General features: G+C 47.4%; 1 long non-coding RNA gene across 3 annotated transcripts in view; it reads right to left on the bottom strand.

The window, feature by feature from the left end:
- Positions 1-1407: 1407 nt before the first annotated feature.
- Positions 1408-11094, bottom strand: part of LOC136104864 (uncharacterized) — a 62381-nt gene continuing 52694 nt past the window's right edge. Inside the window, exons 7-11 of one of the 3 annotated variants that reach the window (XR_011740566.1) lie at positions 9343-9435; positions 7792-8035; positions 5217-6757; positions 5028-5096; positions 1408-3078 (exon numbers count right to left, since the gene is read on the bottom strand). This is a non-coding gene — a long non-coding RNA (uncharacterized lncRNA). The other 2 variants (XR_011740567.1, XR_011740565.1) reach the window with 2 other exon arrangements.

The raw sequence follows: 11094 nt of genomic DNA, 5'->3' as shown, positions 1-11094 counted from the left end.
TCGGGGTGAGGGTGTCAGAGCCTGGCCCAGGCTGCCCAGGGAGGTTGTGGAGTCTCCTTCTCTGCAGACATTCAAACCCGCCTGGACACCTTCCTGTGGAACCTCAGCTGGGTGTTCCTGCTCCATGGGGGGATTGCACTGGATGAGCTTTCCAGGGCCCTTCAACCCCTGACATTCTGGGATTCTGTGATTGAGCAGCGCCCACTGCAGAGCTCCCAACTTCAGGGTCTTCTGTGAATACAAACCATAGACTGAGACTGCAATGAACCAAACATTTTCGGAGAATTACAGGATTAGTAAAAGACAAAGGGAGCTAAAGGCCAGCAAGTCCCAAGCATGTGCTGGGTCAGGTGTAACCACCGTATGTGTCGTTCCCCAAGACTGTCACAAGTCTATAAACTGTGTGAGAATGAAAAACTAGAACAGTGCCTGCACTTGAGTGAGTTTGGCAATAAACAAGAAGGCTGAGAGATGAGAATGGATCCGTCTGGGTTGCGCGGTACACACACGGCCAGAGATGATTATGTGCAGTTACTCAGGAAATGTCCAAAGTGGGACCAGCTAGAAGAAAAACAACTATAAAATAGTAATTCCAAGATGGCAAAGCTGAAAGGCAAGAGGTTTTAAGTACGCAGCGTACAAAAGAAGAGAAAGGGACAGTCCATCAGGAAGGTGCTGTTTCAGTGTACACAAGGAGAAAGGGACAGTCCATCAGGAAGGTGCTGTTTCAGTGTACACAAGGAGAAAGGGACAGTCCATCAGGAAGGCGCTGTTTCAGTGTACACAAGGAGAAAGGGACAGTCCATCAGGAAGGCGCTGTTTCAGTGTACACAAGGACAGAAAGGGACAGTCCATCAGGAAGGCGCTGTTTCAGTGTACACAAGGACAGAAAGGGACAGTCCATCAGGAAGGTGCTGTTTCAGTGTACACAAGGAGAAAGGGACAGTCCATCAGGAAGGTGCTGTTTCAGTGTACACAAGGACAGAAAGGGACAGTCCATCAGGAAGGTGCTGTTTCAGTGTACACAAGGAGAAAGGGACAGTCCATCAGGAAGGTGCTGTTTCAGTGTACACAATGACAGAAAGGGACAGTCCATCAGGAAGGCGCTGTTTCAGTGTACACAAGGACAGAAAGGGACAGTCCATCAGGAAGGCGCTGTTTCAGTGTACACAAGGACAGAAAGGGACAGTCCATCAGGAAGGCGCTGTTTCAGTGTACACAAGGACAGAAAGGGACAGCCCATCAGGAAGGCACTGTTTCAGTGTACACAATGACAGAAAGGGACAGTCCATCAGGAAGGCACTGTTTCAGTGTACACAAGGACAGAAAGGGACAGTCCATCAGGAAGGCGCTGTTTCAGTGTACACAATGACAGAAAGGGACAGCCCATCAGGAAGGCACTGTTTCAGTGTACACAATGACAGAAAGGGACAGTCCATCAGGAAGGCGCTGTTTCAGTGTACACAAGGACAGAAAGGGACAGCCCATCAGGAAGGTGCTGTTTCTCTGGTGGATGGCAAGAGAGAGACGGTAGCAAGATCTGCAGGCACTGAAGTGGAGAGCAGCTCGGCTCCAGCGAGCACGGAGAGGACGACGCTCTCTTGAGACAACACACTTCAAAAAGTCCCTGCCACCGAGCAAGCGCTGGCTCAGGAACTGCTTGGAGCAGCCGGCGCGGAAGCAGTTCCAGTCCACCTCCCGTCACTGTTTGCTTTCAACAGACAGCACAGCAGGCTATGAATACAATTCATGGAACAGCATGATATGAACACTTTTAATGTTGCTGCACAGCTCTACTAGCAGTAGAACACCTGTACTGCAGCTGTACTAGTGCCATCATACCCAATCTCAGAACAAGTCCAGCATAAGTAACATTGTGCTCGATAGTCGCTGTTATTTTAGACACTGCAAAATGTATGTGGCATATAGGAGAAAAAGCAAATGTTGAGCAATCTAGTGGGAGCTGGGCAGCAGTAACACCACACTGGGGAAAATGGCACTGAGAGAGTTAACTGGAGAATCCAAACAGCTGGGAAGAAATAATGATCCTTTCTCAAGGGAGGGAGGGGGAAAAGGAAGAAGGCACATGCCTGTGAGTGACCCGGCTATGACCCCGTCTGGAAGCAGCAAGAAAATCAGCTGTACAAGGAGAACTTCCGCCAATAGTAATTAAATTAATGACCACAAGAGCCATTTGTAATGCCAGGTGCACGTTTCAGTGCCTGCTGTACCGTCTCAAGCTCTACTGCCGGTTGTCTTAGCCCTTCGGTTCTCTTCCCGTCAGCACTTCCTCAGCATCTTCTCTCCCAGTGACCTTCAAGCAAAGCTGACCGAGCAGAGCAGGAATCTCAGCATCAGGAGCCAGGATGAAACCAAGTTTTAATGAGTGAAGATTGAAAGCTCTGGAACCAAACTCTGCCTCCAAAGAACTTGCATTTGCTGGTTAACTAAGGTGTTAACCAACACCTTGCTAGCACTGACCTGTTTCCTGGAAAGATACCACTACTCAAGGAAACCTATGTTTCAAGTGTTGCTTTACGCTGAAACCACAAATATAAATGCTATCATAAATGACGGCCAAAGAATGTGGACAAACCTGGGACACAGGTGCCGGCAGAGCAGCAGCAACGTGCGGCGCGGCAGCAGGAGATCCCAGCACCAACGTACAGCAGGAGATCCCAGCTGCAGGGAACAGCTGGAGCTCACGGCTGCAGGGAACAGCTGGAGCTCACGGCTGCAGGGAACAGCAGGAGATCCCAGCTGCAGGGAACAGCTGGAGCTCACGGCTGCAAGGAACAGCAGGAGATCCCAGCTGCAGGGAACAGCTGGAGCTCACGGCTGCAAGGAACAGCAGGAGATCCCAGCTGCAGGGAACAGCTGGAGCTCACGGCTGCAGGGAACAGCAGGAGATCCCGGCTGCAGGGAACAGCTGGAGCTCACGGCTGCAAGGAACAGCAGGAGATCCCAGCTGCAGGGAACAGCTGGCGCTCACCAGCTCCAGACGGCGGCTCAGGGTCCCGAGCTGTTCCTGGGGCTTCCTTAGGAGACTCCAGGTCTGACTCGAAGCTTTGGAAAGCTCTGGAAAAATTGGGGAAAAAAAAACCAGAATCTGAGGTAAAACTGAAAAAACCCACAACTGACATTATGAAAGAAATAGAGGATATAAGGTAAATCTGGTGGATTCTGTAAGACTGCTGGGAAAAACACCACCACCACACACCCACAAACCAACAGAACCCAGAACAACCAACCAACAACCACAAGCAAACCCCCATTTTCTTTCCCACAGCATTAATAAATTTGAAAGGATGTCATATGGGCTGCGAATCCACGTGCCAGGTCCAGTGCTGCTTTCTGCCACAGCTGGGTGCTGGTGTCCCTGAAAATCACACTTGATATCATAACCACATCCTCTAACTTCTTCCCCAAAGAGTCACCAAATGCACATGTGTTTTTGAAGTGTTTTCAGAGCACTGAACAAAGAAAGGGCTCCTAATTAATTCTGAGTGACAGTAGGAAGGTCTGCTGGCCTTGCCAATGTAAAGCATGACTGAGTTTGCACTGGGAAGAGTGAAACAGGTAGTAAAAGATGATACTGGAATACAAAACGAGATATTTCCTCTTATGGAGGAATTTAAGTTGTTTTAATGGCAAGGTTTAATTGAAGTATGTGCTCATCAAAAGGACGGTGTTTTCATCAAATCTGAAGCATGGGAAGGCAGGGATATTGCAGACTGCGCAGGAATCACCTGGACCTCCCGACCCTCTCCCACCCGGTGGTACGTGCGCGAGGGAGAAAATACTCACTGCACATGATTATATTCCTTATTTTCGGATTTTTCTAAATGAATGCCACCTTTCGCTAACTGGATTTGGGTTGTAAATGCTGATAAGGCAGCAGGCATGTGGAGCCATGGGCGCCTGACGGCGCTGTGCTGGTTTGTGCTCTGCCTGGACTGGTGCTACACAGCTCCAGCTGTTCCCAGCTCCGGCTGTTCCCAGATTCAGCAGTTCCCAGCTCCAGCTGTTCCCAGCTCCAGTTGTTCCCAGCTCCAGCTGTTCCCAGCTCCAGCTGTTCCAGGTGCCGGTGGTTCCCAGCTCCAGCTGTTCCGACCTCCAGCTGTTCCCAGCTCCAGCAGTTCCCATCTCCAGATGTTCCCAGTTCCAGCAGTTCCCAGCTCCATCTGTTCCCATCTCCAGCTTTTCCCAGCCCCAGCTGTTCCCAGTTCCAGCTGTTCCAAGCTCCAGCATCTCTGCACAGCGCTAACATTCCGGGCCATGGACACCAGCGCTCCTCCCCTGCATGGTCCACAAAACCTTTGCCAACAGACGAAGAGTTAAATGCCTTAAATGTTGAGGTCTGGTTGATGTGTTACAAATATCCCAATCTGAGGGTCAACGGTATGCAAGAAACTACTTAAAGACTGCTCTTATATATTCACAGCAGTTTGCTTTTCTCGCACGCATTTTGTTAATTTTGGTTTGCTAAACCAATTCTGAAGGAATATCAAAAAACCCCTCCAATTCAGGCATCTACGTCCAAACACGTTCAGGTCTAATGGCAGTACAAATGACTTTCAGTGCCACCTCGTGTGTCTTCAGCAAGCGCACAACAGGGATTTTGGATTGCAACGGGAAGCAAACACACTGTAATGAAGGTAAGAACGGCCTCACGGTCAGGCTCGTCATCCGGTTCCTAATGAAGTTATAATGTGAATGATGTTTTATGGAGGCGCAGCAGAGGCCGCGCTGACCCCAGGAACCTGCAGGGTCTGTCTGCTTCCCGCCCCAGGCACCAGCAATGCCCCTTATACGCGTTTTCAGTTAAAGCCTTTTCTGCTTAGAGTGGAAGTTTGCAACATTAGGAGTAAAATATGCATTAATACTTTTTCCAGTGCAAAGACTGACGACTCAGTTCCTTCAGGATTTGCCCGGCAGACACCACCAGCTCCTTCTGTCTGTTATGAATATAAACTGTGTTCGAACTGCAATAAAAAGGTTTAAGAATCAGCTGTTTCCCAGCTCACCGTGCAGTGAAAAAGCTGCTGCCAACCGCTGTCTCAGTCAAACACGGCTCTGGGTGCTCGTAGAAGACACTGTACAAGGACAGAGAATAAAGAAACGGAAGGGGTAACATAGTAAGAGGAACCTTTAGAAGACTGGGAAGGTAAGAGGAAGCGAGAAGAAGAAGAAATTCTTTTCTCAGTGTTACACACCAGCAGACTTCTGTGCTCCCATGTCCTTCCTTTGATCATTTTACAGTGGTTTCTCAGAGATTTTCCATTCCTCACTCCTGAACGACTCTTGGTCTCACTCCTCCATTTCATTCTCCCACATATCAAGTTATTTTCCTTTGTTTTTTGCTGTTTCCTGTTACTTTTTACCCTTCCACTTTTCCTTCTCTGCCTCTCTGTATTCTGTTCATCTTCTCTTCTCTTCCCGTTTTCCACACTCCGATTCACAGGGTTTATTTCATGGCACTGAGCAACCTGACGGTCATTCAAACACACTACAATTCAACGTCGTGCACCACATACAATTCTAGAAGGAAAAATCGGATCAAACGATTTATAGCCTTATTCTGCAGCGCCAGATCCAGGGACCATGCCGCCATCCCTACTCAATTCCTGATTTTCAATAACCAAGGTTACTAATTTCCGTACAGATCGCAAGGTTGAGACTCACGCGTGCATCGGGGAGGAGGAGATCAGTTCTCTCCTACTGATGAAATCCAACTCTATGACAACCATACCAAAAATGAACCATTCCACACAACAGAAACAGTTGTTTCCTAATCTTCACACCTGCTTGAAGAAACTGCAAGAAAAGGTATAAGAACTGTATTAGTAAAGATGATTTTCTAATGTCGATGAACAAGAAGAATATTCCAGATAGTCAGGTTTCGTAAAAGCATGATTAAGAGCGTAAAACCAGAAAAGTACAAGCTTATTGCAGAGCCTGATGACTTCAGATCTGAGGCTTACTCAGACATTTCTCTGATTTAGAGTGATCTTACGATGCCAAATTGGCAAAAGGACGTGAATACACCACTAGTTTAACTCCAGACAATTCTTGTAGCCGTATTTAATGACAATGCTGTAATGCAGAACTTGAAAGAGAATCACAGGAGTTGTTCTTAAAAGCCCCGAACAAGTGGAGAGTCCCGCTGTGTCATGGGGGAACCCCAAGTGCTGGGAAACCACGAACCCCAAGACCCATGAACCCCACGTGCAGTGAACTCCAAGAGCCGTGAACCCCAAAAGCTGTTGTTGCTTCATGTTCCTTTGATTTTTTGGTGAATTCCCATTAACCATGACTAAAGAGCATTTGCCCCCCACTAATTCACCTTTCTCACAAAAAAGAACTCACCAAACAACCAAAGGCACGTGACGCAACAACAGCATCAGCTGCAATTTAGAGCTTCCCACTTCTGATCAAACTAAAACTACATTTTCATCCACCAAGTGCCTGAAGAGGAAAAACCTGTCAGAGTGTGGGTGACAACTGGAGAATCCTTTCGAGGAAAACCACTGCGGGCAGGGGGGAGAAACAGCATTGCCACCCCCATTCGCCGACGGAGCAGGAACCGGGTGAGGCGTCCACAGACAGAAAGAACCCGCAGTGACCACGGACGTTCCAGGGCAAGTGCGGCACATCTTGGGTTCCTGACCTTGTTCTGCAGCTTCTGAACCTTCTTCCTTCATGCAGCAGTGGGTGACGTCTCAGCCAGTTTAAAGAATGAAGCAGCATGTTACCTCTCGGGAAAGAACGTTGGTAAAGCCGACATTCGTAAAGGAAGTTTTGGACAAATCCATTCACATAATGAAGAGAACAAGAACCTGGGCCCGAGAGCAACACGAGACGAGAGCAAAGGGATGCACAACTGCATTACTACAAGGAAAACAAGTTCATTGCTATAGTTTCTGGGCCCACTTTGGTGTTTTGGTCAGAATCCTTTTGCTTTTGGCATTTATTGCAATACAGCCTAGTGAGACTTGAGACACTGAGAAAGCTCTAGATCATCTTCCAAATGTGAGGCTGCGGTGTGCCAGCAAGGCTGCCTGCATTTCCCACACTCCCACCCACACCAGCCTCGGTAACTCACGGTTTCCCAGCTCAACGACTTGCCCCATGGATGTCTCCTTTCCCTTTCCCTTTCCCTTCCCCTTTCCTTTCCCTTTCCTCTCCTCCCCTCCCCTCCTTTCCCTCTTTCCTCTCCGTTTTTTCTTTTTTTCCAGAGAAAGTGCCAGAATCCTATTAAAGTAATTAATTTGTTGGAGTCAAAATGCAAAGTCAGGTATTCTGCAGTAAAAGCGGCAGACAAAGCTCCTTCTGGTAGCTTGGTAGGAAACCAAGGGCTTCTCTAGTCTGACAGAGGCTGGGATTTGGCCTTGTGTCAATCCAATTACAGAAGGTATTTGATTTGCCCCATTTTCAAGTGGAATTTATTCATCACATACTATTTCAAACTCCATAGTATACAGAACGTTGAGCAATTTATCAGCCACTTATTAGAAACCACTAAACTAATGTAGGAAAGAGTCAAGAAATGCAAGATTCCTGTTTTCACTGTGTTTTGTGGTCCACTCAGCAAGTTTTATTGAGTGGTTGGGAAACCGGAATCTTCTTGTCTCTGGTAGCTAATTTAGAATGAAATAATGTTCAAGGTAATTGAACCTGTAACTGCAGATTTCAGGACACCAAGACCAGTGTGCAGCGCTTCCCTCTGAACACAAAGAAATGTTGTCAGACATGCCGGGGAAAAGAAATGGAATTGAAAAAATAACTTACTTGGGAAAATGACAACTGGATCAAAATGAACTCCATCAACAGAACCAAGTGCACCGGGACCCAGGAGCTGCAGGAGCCTGAGAGGGCCCAGCTTCACTGCTAGGAAATGCTTCTTGTCTCAAAAATCCAGCTGGCCGCTAAGCAATGAGCATCAGAGCTCAAGCGAACACACACTGGCTCTCCTCGGGATCTCACACGGGTTCCTCAAAGTGGTTTAGCAGCCCCGTAGGCGGCGTGTTGTGGTCTAGCAATAAAACAGATGAAAATACGTAATTTCTCTTAGAAATACTAAATAAGCACCTAGTCTCAGTAAACATTTCCAGAAGGCTTCAGGCAGAAACAACCAGTGATGGCGACATTTCAGTTGGAAAGAGCAGGCAAACAACTGGAACGTTAGGAGACTGGGAGCAAGAGCATCTGTTCCTCAGTGCTGCTAAGAGAACCGCGCTGCCCCAAAGATGCTGCGTGGAATAAAACCACCTGGGGTGTGCGGATTTCAAACAAGGGGAACTCTTTTTACTAGACTATTTTCCACATAAATTTAAAAATATGGATCACATCATAATGTGATTATAATGTCTGCAGTGACGGGCTGGTTTGTGGTGAAGAAGCGAAGGAGATCAGAACCAGCAATGCCTCAGACGGTATTTGCTTTGCAGAAAATGCACTTATGAAATATACATGTGCCGAGATGTGATTAGGATGCAGTTCTGCATTCTGATTAAAATGAGGCTTCCTCTGTGTTTACTGAGCTTCAAAACCAGCCTGATTTGTAGGCTTATGTAGTATTTTCTGTCTTTTTTTTTAAAGCAGGACTAAATTTAACTTCATTGTTACGTACAGGAAACTGAACGCAAATCTGAAACCTTCTTTAGCTGGCGATTATTAACCTGAGAGATGAACGAGGCGCCCATTCGCTCCAAGCCCTGCTGGCGAGTCCAAGTGAGAGCACCAAGTGAGCGCAGATCCACGAATCGATGCTCCGATTCTCTCCTGTGGAAACAGGACTTGGCGTTTTGGGGGGGTGATGGTGTTATTTTTAATCACTTGGAACCTTTTTTGCCCAGAACTACAGGCACAGATACTGCCAGAGCGTTGGGCCTGGAAAATCAGGTTACGGTCAGACCTACTGGCTGGATGTAGAGACTTAATTTTAGGTTCTTCTCAGCATGTTCTTACAGCCCCTGATGCAAAGGCTTTCAGGTGAGCTCAGAGTTCAAATAAGGAGACTGGAAAGGAGATGTCGGAGCCCAAGTAATCTATTTAAGACTCTTCTCTCATTTCCATCTCTTAGCCCTGGGTCTGGGGTGCCAGACACCTTCCCTTCCCCAGCAGTGCAGCGTGTCCCTGCCTCCTGGCCAGAGCTCCCACCGCGCAGCGCTGCAGTGGTTTAACGTGACTCATCACTCATTAACTTTAACGTATGAACAGATGATTTATACGATGAAAAAGATAACTAATGGGAACTTTTAAGGTTAGCAGGAAAAAAACAAGACCTAGAAGTGTATCTGAAGAGGCAGCAGAGGAGTGAACATGGCGATGTACACTTACCCCATGCTGCCGTCCCCCAGCCCTGATGGGTTGTTAGGGCAATGCACACTCGTGTGCTGAGAGCTCTACAAAGGGTACCGCATCTTGTAGCTTCTGCAAATACAATGTGTGAGAGAGGTTCAAGGTCAATACTTAAACTGATCAAGGCAGATGTAAGTTCAAGGGCTGGTTTGTGCAGCACTTATCACACTGGTGTGTGCTCAGCCCTGCTTCACCCAAGGGTACGAGCAGCGCGTGGCAGGGGCGTCTCCAAAACTCCACTGGTTTCGCACATTCACCATCCTGCTAAAGAAAAAGTCTCTTCCCATGTGAAACTATTGCATCAAGACCAAAGATAGAAATGTAAAAAACGCCTCAGAATGTACCCGAAACGCACCCACATGAACTAGCAAAACACTGCTCCCTTTCCACAAAAACCTCACTCCATCCCGAAAGCTTAGCTCTGATTAGAGATTAGTAAAGACCACTTCAAAGGCTCATATGTACTCGGTAAGAACTAATGAGCTGAATGATATAGCACACTCCAAAATAATGAACTAGTCAATAAGTCAGTTTAACCATAACCAGTAAAGAGCTCCTTTAGGATTTAGTCATAACTGCATCATCAGCTTAATGCAATGTTTTCAGGGAGCTCAAGTCCTGACTTAAACCAATGAGCTCTGCTGCGTTCAGCTGGCTAAGTAAATACATATTACATTATGTCCTGGAGATGAACAAATTCTGGTTAAAATTTTCAACCTTTTAATGTAAGGACAATCGCTTGCTTTATATTCATCGTCCTGGTGAAGTGCCAGTGATCACAGAACAGTAATTAATATAAAACTCCTTTGGGCCACATGCATGTATCTGTCAATATGGAAGTCTTGTGGTATGAAGAAGCAGCCTAGATCCTGAACAATTACAGCTCCACCTCTGAATTTTGGCAGGAACAGCTCGGAGGACAGCGAGTTCTCTGCATAACGAGCTCTGCAGGGTCCCAGCGCGTTAGTCACAGCCGGGGATGCGGACGCGGGCCGACGCCAGGCTCGGCACACAGACCCGGCTCTGGCAAACTCGCTCTCAAGCCCTGTGTTCGCTCCTAAACTCACAGCGCTTCCCATTCCCCACAGGGTCCTTCCTCCAGAAGAGCAGAGCACAGGCAGCACAGACGCACATTACCAGTTCTACAGAGTGTTCATACAAACGTGGCTCCCGCAGCTCCGCGCTCCTCGTGCCGACAGCCGTTGCTGAGCAGCACACGCAGCGCCCGCCGGCGGACAGAGCGGCGAGGGAAGGGGAGAACGTCGCTGACGCCGGGAGATGTGTCTGCTCCACGATGCCGCTCCGCAGCCCTCCCCAGGTACACGGCGGAGAGCCATGGAGAACATTATGTATGAAGATCACTGTTGTATATCAACTAAACTCCTGCTGGCAATTTATATTCCAGTACAATGCACTTCACCAGCAGGGAATCTGCTCATTGTGAATTTATAAAATACACTGCTTGATCAAAGTAATTCAGACATTTGCTGAGGAAACTATTTATCATATTCATGCTCCTCATCAAATACTATTTCTGCAGAAACAGTGGGAGCAGAAGGCGTCATTTGGGATTCATATGCAGATCTTCACAATGAAACAAAACTGGTAATTTATTCGTTTCCATTACCACCATCCTGCATTCTTGTACCAGGAAAGTCAAACTGAAGTAAATACTCTGACATAAAATCAGAGTAATCACACATTTAATCCCCCTTAAATATGCAGACTAAT

Source organism: Patagioenas fasciata, chromosome 9 (assembly GCF_037038585.1).
Source record: "Patagioenas fasciata isolate bPatFas1 chromosome 9, bPatFas1.hap1, whole genome shotgun sequence".
NCBI classification, from domain to species: domain Eukaryota; kingdom Metazoa; phylum Chordata; class Aves; order Columbiformes; family Columbidae; genus Patagioenas; species Patagioenas fasciata.
The sequence above is the reverse complement of the archived record's forward strand: the minus strand, read 5'-3'. Positions and strand labels throughout refer to the sequence as shown.